This window comes from Sinocyclocheilus grahami, unplaced genomic scaffold (assembly GCF_001515645.1).
Source record: "Sinocyclocheilus grahami isolate Dianchi unplaced genomic scaffold, SAMN03320097.WGS_v1.1 scaffold1639.1, whole genome shotgun sequence".
NCBI lineage: Eukaryota > Metazoa > Chordata > Actinopteri > Cypriniformes > Cyprinidae > Sinocyclocheilus > Sinocyclocheilus grahami.
Genome location: NW_015506818.1, coordinates 88,977 through 101,503, shown reverse-complemented (window position 1 = coordinate 101,503; position 12,527 = coordinate 88,977). Strand labels below are relative to the sequence as shown.

The 12,527-nt window shown below is 36.8% G+C and overlaps 1 protein-coding gene across 4 annotated transcripts in view; it reads right to left on the bottom strand.

Moving 5' to 3' along the window:
- Window positions 1–10,886, bottom strand: part of cplx2b (complexin 2b) — a 23,052-nt gene extending 12,166 nt beyond the window's left edge. The window contains exon 1 of one of the 4 annotated variants that reach the window (XM_016258045.1): window positions 10,820–10,886. The gene's annotated coding sequence lies outside the window, so the exon portion shown is untranslated. Of the gene's footprint in view, window positions 1–10,301; window positions 10,332–10,680; window positions 10,789–10,819 lie in introns of those variants that run through there. The other 3 variants (XM_016258046.1, XM_016258048.1, XM_016258049.1) reach the window with 3 other exon arrangements.
- Between the last annotated feature and the right edge of the window lie 1,641 nt (window positions 10,887–12,527).

The window sequence follows — 12,527 nt, the reverse complement described above, 5'->3', positions numbered from 1 at the left end:
ATATATATATATATATATATATACATATATACATATATATATATATATATATATATATATATATATATATATATATATGTTTCTGTTGCCATGCTGTTTGCTCTTTATCTAGGTCTATATATAAACCTAGATAAAGAGAAAAACAGCATGACATGATAAAAATCTATCCAAACCTTTTGTAAATTCATCCCCTTTAAAGCACCATCTTGAAAATATTTATTATTAATACTTAAACTTTGTTTTACCAATGTAGCTTTGTAATAACAGCAAATGCTGTGATTAAAATAACTTGTTTGTTTTTTGCACACAGAAAAAAGTTAAGAAAAATATTAAAGTTAAAACAAAAAATTCTAAATCTAGACAAACTAGTCTTCCTGACCCATGCAGCTGCTGATCTTCCTTTCTAGAGTCAAAATGAGGCTGTGCTAACACCCGCCATGTCTGATTAGCATAACACAAAACATCCTTCTGTGACCTTGAGGTTGGGTTTGTGAGCCATTTACCCGTTTAATTCAACCTGCCTGCAGTACAACCACCTCTACCACGTCAACACACACAGCATTGATGTAGCGGAGATGCTTAACAGATAATAACAGACAGATGCTTTCTATGGGTTTTTGGGTCCTATTAAATTGTACTTTTTTTTTTTACAAAAACCAGCAATAGTATGCCTAAGCGAGAAAAGATTTCAGTATTTATGTTCATATAAAATATAAACATAAATGCGTAAATGATAACTTCATACCATTTAAAATACATGTATCAACTGTATAAATGAAGTTAAAGCATGTAAATTGATTAATTGTAAATTAGCTTACCACATACAGTAAAAAAAATTTAACATTTCACAGCAGTGCAGTTACGCAAGATATTTTTTCCCCACATATTTTTTGTCTGAGCACCACAATTCAATTGATTTGCATGGACAGATTGTTGCATAAAGTAAATAACTGTGAATGTATCTAGTGGTAGATCGTCCACTTCAGGCATGCATCTCTGTGGCAGTGGAGTAATGACTTCAGTAAAGATTAGCTCGCCATGATTCTCTCCACATCCTCTCTTATCTTCTAACAGATCCTTTCAAGAACAGCCATTTAGGAGTGATACACATGGTCCCTGATTGCATCCATTAAGCTTATTGGAAGCTACATTCAGCCACAGCTTAATGAGTCAGGTAAAAGATGCCTGGGGCCAGTTCAAATCAATAGATATGGACAAAGAAATATTCCTGACTTTCCCCATAATCCTAGAGCTTTCAGCTTCAAGGCAACTACACGACTTTAAAACACATTAAAACTCCAAAACCTTTCTGACAGGCAGTTTCTTATCCACAAAGCAGCCTTGAAAGCAAAAGGGAGAGAAAATAGCATCAAAAACCTTGAGGAAATAGCAGCATGTTCAGTCATTTTCAACAGCCTTTCTTGTTCCTTGACAGATTATGCTACCTGCTGAATACACCACACAGATAGTATCACTCCACTTTTCTGTGTTTGTTCATTCCAGAAAGCCCAAAGTATAGCTACTTTTTGTCTGCTTGCCATCATTTTCATAACTCCACACACCGTTTGCAGCCCTATTTGCAATCTATAAAACACGGATTTCGCACAGACTGGTGATGACTGATCTTTTTTTTTCCCCAAGTAAATGACGTAATCTACCTTATACCTAGTGGTGGGGTTTTCACTGACTCTTTCAGCAAGTTACATCGTTATGTCAGTAGGTGACAAGTGGGTGTCTTTATGAGTGATTAACTTTAAAACACATTAAAACTCCAAAACCTTTCTGACAGGCAGTTTCTTATCCACAAAGAAGCCTTGAAAGCAAAAGGGAGAGAAAATAGCATCAAAAACCTTGAGGAAATAGCAGCATGTTCAGTCATTTTCAACAGCCTTTCTTGTTCCTTGACAGATTATGCTACCTGCTGAATACACCACACAGATAGTATCACTCCACTTTTCTGTGTTTGTTCATTCCAGAAAGCCCAAAGTATAGCTACTTTTTGTCTGCTTGCCATAATTTTCATAACTCCACACACCGTTTGCAGCCCTATTTGCAATCTATAAAACACGGATTTCGCACAGACTGGTGATGACTGATCTTTTTTTTTTTCCCCAAGTAAATGACGTAATCTACCTTATACCTAGTGGTGGGGTTTTCACTGACTCTTTCAGCAAGTTACATCGTTATGTCAGTAGGTGACAAGTGGGTGTCTTTATGAGTGATTCATTGAATCATTCGTTCAACTAATTCAATCAAACAGGAATGAAACAAGTTAGTCAGTCACTGAATCATTCATTCAATCAATTTGTTCAAAACCACTGAAATTGCTCCCTATAGCCTTATTTATGATACTATTTGAAGGACAGCCATTTGTAGTGGAGTCCGAAACCAAAGTACATGATCAATTCCACTAATTTAATCCCATAATGCACTCATGGTCTGAATTAATTCACTTGTTTCATTGTTTCATTTGTCACAGTTTCATTTCAAACTTGTTTCATTCATGTGGGGAATTCATGGCCTAATGGTTAGAGAGTCGAACTCGTAACCCAAAGGTTGCGGGTTCGAGTCTCGTACCGGCAGGTATTGTAGGTGGGAGGAGTGAATGTACAGCGCTCTCTCCCACCTTCAATACCACGACTGAGGTTCCCTTGAGCAAGGCACCGAACCCCCAACTGCTCCCCGGGCGCCGCACCATAAATGGCTGCCCACTGCTCCGGGTGTGTGTTCACGGTGTGTGTGTGTTCACTGCTGCGTGTGTGTGCACTTTGGATGGGATAAATGCAGCGCACTAATTCCAAGTATGGGTCACCAGCCAGTCTTTATGATTGAGTCATTGAATCATTCCCCTGGCTTAAATGACTCATTGATTCATTCAAGAACAAAACCACTACTGTGGCTGTAACTATTTTCGTTGGCGAACCAAAAACAGACAATGTTACAGAACATATTGTGTCTAAATGTAAGTTACTAAATATTAACTTTTTGTCTATTGAACTATATAAATGCAATATACTCGCAATACTCACACTCGCAATTCTGCAGTTTATCCATATATCAGCATAGCTATTTGTATAGCCTCTATATCGCACATATAGCTTACATATATTAAATGCACATAAAAATATAATGGTTGAGTGCTTTCAGACATTCTATAGACCAGTATTTACGCATATATAAAATGACACAAAAATGCTTTATTCTAACCAGCTAACCAATTCAGTACTATATAAAGTCGCATAGCACTGCACGATTATTTGCAATTTTGCAATTAAATTGAAGAACCAACTTTTCCCAGGTGTTTAGGACACCGTTTCTACTAAACCACATAACAGAGAATATAAAGAGTGAGTAGATATGTCCTACATATTGTGATGAGGATGTTTTCCTGTTTTTATTTAAAAAATTTTAAAAGAACATCATTAACCTGAGGACAATAAACATGCCTGACATTTACAAAAGGTTTTTAGGCATTTATGAAATGTTTACACCATTACAAATGAGTAATAACCATTGTTTCAATACATTTGATTATGAGGACAAAATATGTCCAGTTGAGTAAAACTGTTGAAAATTAGAAATATATTAAGTCTTTAAATGAAATGATTTATTTGATTGTTTCTGACATTTGCAGCCTAAAAGACAAGCCTGAAATAAAGATGAACAATATTTTTCGGTTGAGTTGCATGTCCATGATGCCGATGGCGAGTCGTACGCTTAGGCCAGCTTCATTTATTCTGTGACATTTCTGCTGAGTTTGCCAAATCACTTTGTGCTTCAATTATTACTTGATTAAAAAGCAAACATTGCAGTTAATATGCCAAATTATCATGTAGAAGCATGAAACCATGCAAACAGTCTGGAGCTTGGATGTCTGCCAGTGCAAAATCTTTAAACCATATGCCAATTGCCATAATTTTGTTTAATAGTCATAACATAAAAGATAAAAACATTGATTATGCAACTGTAACAGCAAACCGAATGGTTTCAACCCACTCTGTAGATACGTCTGGACAGTAAATAAGGAACCGATACACTTCCCGCACAAGAGAAGACATGGGAGGCTGTGGGAGAGAAGCAGGAAGGCAGGGCATGAAGGGTAATTAGGTTAAACTCAGAGCAGCTCTGCTTGGTTTACAAAGCCATTCTGACAGAAAAGCACCATTCACGATTAGATTAAATTTGTGGCATGGGGCCTGGCTACAATACTATACAGATCCATCCCAACACACAGGAGCAGGAAAGCAATCTGTTCATTCTCAGCATGTATATTAATACATTGTGCCTGGAATCATTTTGCCGAGGTTCGGCATTTATTAGCACAACAAAACATAGATCTAGTGCAGAGCAGCATATCATGTGTCCTAATATTACTGCTATATTACTGAAACACTATAAAATAAATGTAATGCCACAGAGCTGGATGATAAGTTCATCCTCAGAGGTTTATCATGATGTATCAGGGCAGCAATAAGTGAAAAAATATTTGTATATTTTTTTTCACTGTCACCTTAAAGGGTAAGTTCACAGATTTTTAACCAGCTTTATATTGTTACATTGTCGGTAGTAGGGCTGGGTTTTGACACAAATTTCACAATTCGATTAGATTCTTATTCACAAGCTTGCGATTCAATTCGATTACCGATTCGATTCAATATCAATTATTTTGGATATTTATCAGGTACAGTACACGCCAAAATTTCTCAAAGAAAAAAAATCTCTCAACTAATGCTGTAAAATATACATGAGTCAGTTGGTACTACATTACTATAATATTGAAGTTTAAAATTGACTGATTTGTTAAAATTACACTTAATTAAGTTTTTAAAATAAAGTTACAATTACATAATAATATTTCTACTTCAATTCATTTTTTAAAATATAAACAATGGTGGCACTCATAAAAACTTGATGGATTTATTCAAACATAAATTAAACACTGAAATACAGTAAAATTTATAATGAATATGTTATATGGTGCATATATTTAGCAAAATGCCCCTCTCTACACTTAATTTTTCTGGCTGACTAATGAGTTTATGGTCACCGAATATGCTTGTTTCTGAGGTAAATGTGACGTTACGTGACATTGTTTACAAGACTTTATATTGACGTCTTTGCGAGGCTGAAACACTGAGTTATTACATGAGACAGGATACAGGTTGTAAAGTTGTACTCTTTCTTTTAACTTACCTTCAGATGTTTAGTCATGTTTATTTTGTGCTGAAACTGGTATTAATGTGGAGGAGATGATCAGTTCACGTGCGCCTCGCGCCGCGTCTGTTGAACTGAGGCGCTACCGTAAAACAAATCCGGCTCAGCCAAAAAGAAAGCTTTGCTTTTGACTTAGATTTCTAGCTAAGTGAAGCAAAATGACAGGCATCTTGTTCTTGGAGAGTATACTTTTGAGGTTAACTATTTCTCTTATATATTATTCTTCTGATTCATTTTAGTCCTGCTTAGGCAATTTGTCTGCAATGCTTCAGATGATTGATGATGCAAGTGTAGAAAGCACTGCACACAAGGTGACAAAAGTTGCAGAGGTCAAGTATTATGTGAGTCGAGTGTAAGAAGAATTTTAGCAAAGAATGTTTTTGTCTTACAGGTGCATCTCAATAAACGCATCTCGATAAATTAGAATGTCATGGAAAAGTTCATTTATTTCAATAATTCAACTCAAATTCTAGTGTTTTGAGTTGATTAGCATGTCACCATATTCTAATTTGTTGAGATAGTGAATTGGTAGTGAAATTTATTTAATACACGAGTTTCACAATTTGAGTCGAATTACAGAAATAAATGAACTTTTCCACGACATTCTAATTTATTGAGATGCACCTGTATGTACCCCGACAGCCCCAACAAATAAATCTCAATAGCTCTTAAAAACACTAAACCAGAAATCTACTGTACTTCTATCTGCAGTCTTTAAATATGTGTCAATACTTATATCGCTTATTTTAACCTTAGTTAATGTTATAAATGGAATCTTACAAATTGTAAAGTGTTATTTCATATGAATCCAAAAAGTCATGCTTAAAAATGGCCATGTTTAAACATCTACACAAAGGCCATAGCACTGAAATACATAACATATACGCATATGTACATTGTATGTATACTTTCACACTTTGCTTTTATTTTGGAACACTTGATGATCATCCAATCAAAATAACAAAAAGCACAAAAAGACAAAGAGCGTAGCACCATTTATAACTCGCAGGTGTCGTGTTCAGTTCAAGCAGCTGTCCAGAACAGTTTAGTTAATCACCAAACAGGCAAAGGTTCACTACAGGAATGAACAAAGTGGCGCTGATGAGTTTGAAGTGCAAAGCAAAACGGAAAGAGAAAGCACGATTTGTACTGTAGCTCTCTATATGAAGCATACAGACTTTATTAGAGCCACAGAAATCTTTCAGCCTAGGGTGAAGTCATTATACATACGAACAGGTGATCTGGGACAAATATGATGTAATTTAATGGAAAACTATGTGAGTGGCACTCTGTGGAGCGGCAGGATTTCTGTTGGCTGCATGAACAATGTTTCTCACATGACTAGCTTTAACAATGCAACTTCGATGGATAACAAATGCATAAAAGTGACCAATTGGATATAAACTAATGCTAATAGATAGTAACAATCATGACCAAACATTTGGGTCGGACTTGAGTGTTTTGGTCATACTGTTTTAGCTGCTTGATGGCAAATATACTTCTGTTCTTTCACTACTAATGCAGCATCTAGTCAACAAATTAATTACTTTATAATGATATGACAACATGTATTGTAGTATACTGTATACACACCATTTCGTTGTCTGTTTTAAATCTGCGTCTGAAGTAATGACAGCAGACCTTCTCAGCCGCTCCAGCAACGGACGTAACCCGGAAAAAATATGAGTAGGCCTATGGATTTTTGCAGATAGCCAATAGTTCCAGCAATTAACTATCGGTGCCGATTAATCGGCAAAACCAACATTCAATCGGTCAACCACTAAAATATACATTGTAAAATGTTGTCATTGAATGCTTATTTCATTTTAAAACATGGTCTGTCTGAATACTCGATTCTGATTGACTGGCAGGTATGCATTACACCGTTTAAAACCGGGCAGAATGCTAGAGCTAACAAGTCGTAACTGACGAAAATAACCCTTCCGGTCAAATATTGCTCTGCAAACATCATTAACAGCTTTATCTTGTCAATGCTGGCAAATGACCAATGCACGGCGTCGAGTGGTTCTTGGCCTCCAGTTGTGCATTAAAATTATTTAATGCACAGCTAGCAGTGCATTATTCCTTACTTGAGCAGTGTTATTTTAGTTTTTATTCTTTTTATTTTGAATTTGTTTCTCATTTTAGCTAAAGTTTTAGTAATTTTGTTTTGTTGTAATTTGTAATTTTTTAATTTTTTAAAAATATGTAGTTTTAATTTCAGTTATAGTAGAAATACTGCCTTGACAACTAGCTAAAATAAAATGTTTAAGTTATATATTTTATTTTATTATATACGTTTAGTTTATTGTATTTAATGTGGCAAAAGTTTTTTAATGGCTTTAGAGTTTAGTTATAATAATTAGTTAGTAATAATAGTAATATAAGTTATATTTTTAGTTATATTAATAAAAATAGAAAATTTAAGTAAATATTTTTATTGAGTGCCTTTTTCAGTAAAACTGTAATTTTGTAGTTAATTATGAAAATGTATGATAATATTATTTAATTGTGTATATAATGTTAGAAGTAAATTTAGCCTTAGCTAGACAAAAGAGTCATTTTAATACAAAAGAAAGTGTTAAAAATGTCATTTCCATCAGAGTGCGATTAAACAAGGCACATAATTTGACATGTGGTGCAAATGACACCATGCTGGGAATTTTTATGTTAATATAAAACTGACATAAATCTCTTGAACGGTCTGTATATTTTAAAGTTGTAATTTCTACTTGTTAGTTTAACAAAGCAAATCAGCACTTTTTTTTAAAGTAAGTACAGCCTACCACTGGTTGGGAATTGCTGGCACAGAAGAAAAATCTGATATTTTACACCAATGCATCACGAGTCAGCACTGACCCACTTAAGCCAGTATATGCATATGAATATTACACCCTCTGCTGCGTGAGAGCATTTTGAGGACTCTTGATTTCAGGAAGGGGGTCTGCAGCTACTTCCACTGACCTCCTGCTATGTAATTGTCAAAGCCTATCATTGCGTGCTGGGTCGGGCTCACACAAGAGGTCACGGGAACCCCCCTCTCCAATGGGGGCCAATTAACTCGTCACATTAAAGTTAGCATGTCATCTACACATTACTATATTGTTGCTGACTGCACCGCTTAACACCGGATTCATTTCTATTGTGCTGCTGCTGTATTCAAACAGGGTCTGTGCATTACAAACAGATGGCCCTGACTGTGAAAAATGAACAGTTGCGCTGAATGCACGCAATATTTTCGTGCGCAATCTTGTGAAAATGCCAGAATAAATCTGTGTACATATTGTGAAACACTGGACCACCTGTGCAAAGAGATTAGAATTTATGCGTAATACAATATGTCTGGTATTGCTTCACACGTCAGACAGATGGTATTTTGCTGTCTAAGTGGGATTTTCTTGGCCTGAATAAGCGTCATTGGGGACTGAGAAAAGTTTGTAAAAGTCTTCCACACTTCCCAAACTGCCACAAGCTCTCATACTTCTTGATCACAAATACACATTGGCTTTGCACTAAAAATGTATATGAGCTGACCCGTATAGGTTGTCCATTTCAGCTAACTCAGGCCTCTTCCTTGAGTCTGAAGTGTTTTCAGTGTTTGTATGCGTCTGCCAAATGGCTAACCACGCAGAGGCAGTAAAAATCTGGAGAAGAGAGATAAGCTTTCAGCTGAAATACTTGCTGCAAGCATTTCATCCAAAGAGCATTATCTTCAGACCATTTAGCCAGATTAAAGGTCTTTTCAATTATAATCAACCCCTCTAACATCTCTCCACAGCTTGACTCATAACATATATATCTGGTTCACAAAATCGTCCAGGTGCAGTCAAAGTCTATTTCTGTCGAGTTGTGACAATTAAGGGATTAATATTAAAGTGGTGAATCAAATGAAGTAAAAAGGATCTTTCAAATTACATAAAACAGTTTATCATCATGGATGAAAAACTGCAATCACAAAAAAACTACAGTAAAATGTCACTCCACACTTACTGGCCGTTTTACTCAGCAGCTGTTATTTTAGAGCATTTCAGTGCGGCCACAACAGAAGCATAGCCTGCAAGAAGGAATATGATCATAAAGCCTCACAATGCAATTTGATGGAGGTTTGGACACAGCTATAAATAATTCAGCACTTGATTTCTCCCCTGCAGCTAGACCTCTCAGCACCAAACACACAGCGGAGGCTTCAAAACTGCCACTCCACACCTGTCACCAACAACACCTCACTGAGATGCTCCTTCCACTCGTGCTGGAGGACAGATGTGTCCATCGTGAATCATAACTGTCTTGATAATAAAATACTTTCCTAATTTATTTTAAATAGCTAATGGTAGGCAGACCAATTCCATGACTCTATTCAATGATGCTTTAGCAGCACAAAATGACACTTTAACTTTAAAAAGTTTCATTTTAATAAACTGATGATTTTAATTCAATAGTCTATAGCCAATTTAACGCAAAACAACAACAACCGTTAAAGGAACAGTCAACTACAAAATGAAAATGTGCTCAGGCCATCCAAAATGTAGGATTTAAAATGTAAAATTTAGTTTGTTTCTTCATGGGAACAGATTTGGATAAATTTAGCATTACATCACAAGCTCACCAATGGATCCTCTGCAGTGAATGGGTGCCGTCAGAATGTGAGTCCAAACAGCTGATAAAAGCAATACAATAATCCACAAGTAATCCACACCACTCCTGTCCATCAATTAATGTCTTGTGAAGCGAAAAGCTGAGTGTTTGTAAGAAACAAATTTTAATTTTAACTTTAATCCAAGTCCATAATAACGCTTCCTCCAGTGAAAAAGTCCATCCCCTGTTGTTCTCTCACATCAAAATCCACCAACATATTTTTTTAGAAATATTTTAGATGGTTTCACTTGTAAACGGTGCTTGATTTGCGCATATTTCTCTCCTGATTTAGTCAAGATGACCTTTTCACTGGAGAAAGAAATATTAAGGGTATATAGAGGACTCTGGAATATTAGCCAAAAAGTTTTAAGAATTAATATTCAAAGAATGACATAATAAGCCAATATAATGGACAGTAAGAGCATATATAGGGAACGAGCTGTCCTATATACTAGGCACTGCTGGAGCTCAAGGCAATTGTAGGATCAGATACTGGTTTCTCACACATCCAATGCATCGTAGAGGATCTCTGAAACTCAACCCCACTGTCAGAAAAGATCAACAGTGGGATCATGCAAGCCATTCGGCTGTTTTCGGCCTTGCCTTCCACCGGTATACCATGCAATCATGCAGTCCATCAGCTGACAGATTCATCAATTGCTGCACCTGTGCATACTGTGGTCACTCATCATGCACGTCGAGCGCGCGCTTCTGTCTCTACCGCTAACCTGCAAAACGCACAAGGCATCTGAAAGCACCTGGCAGACAGCTCACATTTCACTCGCCCTTTTCTTACAAACATGGAGCTCAAACTGACAGATCACGCCTTACCCTGCGTGCCCAACCCTCTCCATCGCTGAGTTCGCAGCGTTCAGCACCAGCAACATGCAGCATTCAACGGCAACAGCGCGCCGAGTCTGATCAAATGGATGGAGAAAAGAGAGCATGCGAGGAGCGAACATTTACAAACCTGCGCGATGTGAGGTCCTGACTGCTTTGAATTCCGCGTCTGATGCGTGCTGCTCCGTATCGAATCGCCCCCTCTCTCCCTCCCTCTCTTGTCAGATTCTCCCTCGCCCGCCCCTTTTCCACCCTCTGCCATCAAGAACCCAGCGTTACGAGGAGGTTTGAAACCCCAAAGGAGGTCCAAACAAAATGCGCGGACTATTGTGTTCAACAAAAGCATATATACGCTTTTCAAATGTTTCCGTAAACACCAAAGTTCGATTTAGAAGTTAGTCAGCGCGCGTCGCGGAGGACGAAGTTATAGCAACAGAACGCCGTTGTACTGTCATTGTTTTAAAGGGGGTCATATGATGCGATTTCAATTTTTCCTTTCTCTTTGGAGTGTTACAAGCTCTTGGTGCATAAAGAAGATCTGTAAAGATGCAAAGACTAAAGTCTCAAATCCAAAGAGATATTCTTTATAAAAGTTAAGAGTCAACCACGCCCCCCTAAAACACCTCGTTCTAACACGCCCCCACATATCTACATCATGATGTGGGAAGGTTTGCATAACACCGCCCAAATGTGCACGCAAGGAAAGAAGGCGTAACTTTTATTCTCGCTGTAGTATTGTTGTAGCCGCCGCCGCCATGTCGTGAAGACGCTGTGTGCTTCGTTGTGAAAGCGAAACTACTTTGTTTGGTCTTCCAAAAGAGGACGATATCCGCTTCGTCATGCCTGGAGCTGATCCGTGCTGGTCGATGAGGAAATACATCAACTTCGCGCTGTGTATCACCGGATCGGCTTTCACTGTGGACGAAGCGGAGTCCAGCCCAGGGTCATCACATGTGGTTGCGGCAAGCCCGCCGGACGCTCCTTCGTCGGATCCGCCAGCCAGCCGCCGCTCACTCAAGGCCACGGTGTGTGTCTACTTTGTTTGGTCTTCCAAAAGAGGACACGACTAGAAATCAGTGGTTAAGTGTATTTTTGTCTGATCCTGATCCTTGATCGCGCGCAGCTGCGCAAAGTTGATTCTGTGCTTACCTGATGTAATATTTTATGTTTTTTTACAATTTTGTAGATTTAAGTAGCAAATGAGAATTGCTAATATTAATGCAAATATTTTGAGACAAAGGTCTTCTTTATGATTTTCAGTTTTGTTTCAGATAATTAAAGCAACAGTTTTTAAATAACAAAAGAACATGTAAAAGTATGGTATTTGGGGTAAAAAGCGCCCCTGCTGTTGGAGTCCATTTGTTGACATTCTTGACAAGATTCAGATGGTAAATATCATATATTATGTTGGGTGTCCATATTAGAGGTTATCACCATGTTTAAAATGAAACCATCATATTTAAAAACATGATATTTATCATATAATAAAATCTAATGTGTTGTTACTACTGTAAATATATATTTAATTATTATTGGATCTCCTTCAATACTTTCAGAATCTTTACTCATTAAAATGATGTTGTTTCTGTATTTTAAAATATATTTTTTATATTAGCCTATTTTAATGACAGTATATTTATTGAAAAAAAAATAATTCTTTTATTTTTCAAAATAAGCAGAAAATAGTACAAACTTTGCTAAAGTGATTGTTTTGAACATGTATTAACTTAGACATTATTTTTAAAAAAACATTATTTTAGTTGAAGTATTTGTATCAATACCGTGCCCCTCTTGCCACCTCATACATTTATAAGATTTTTAAACAAAATAAACAACTT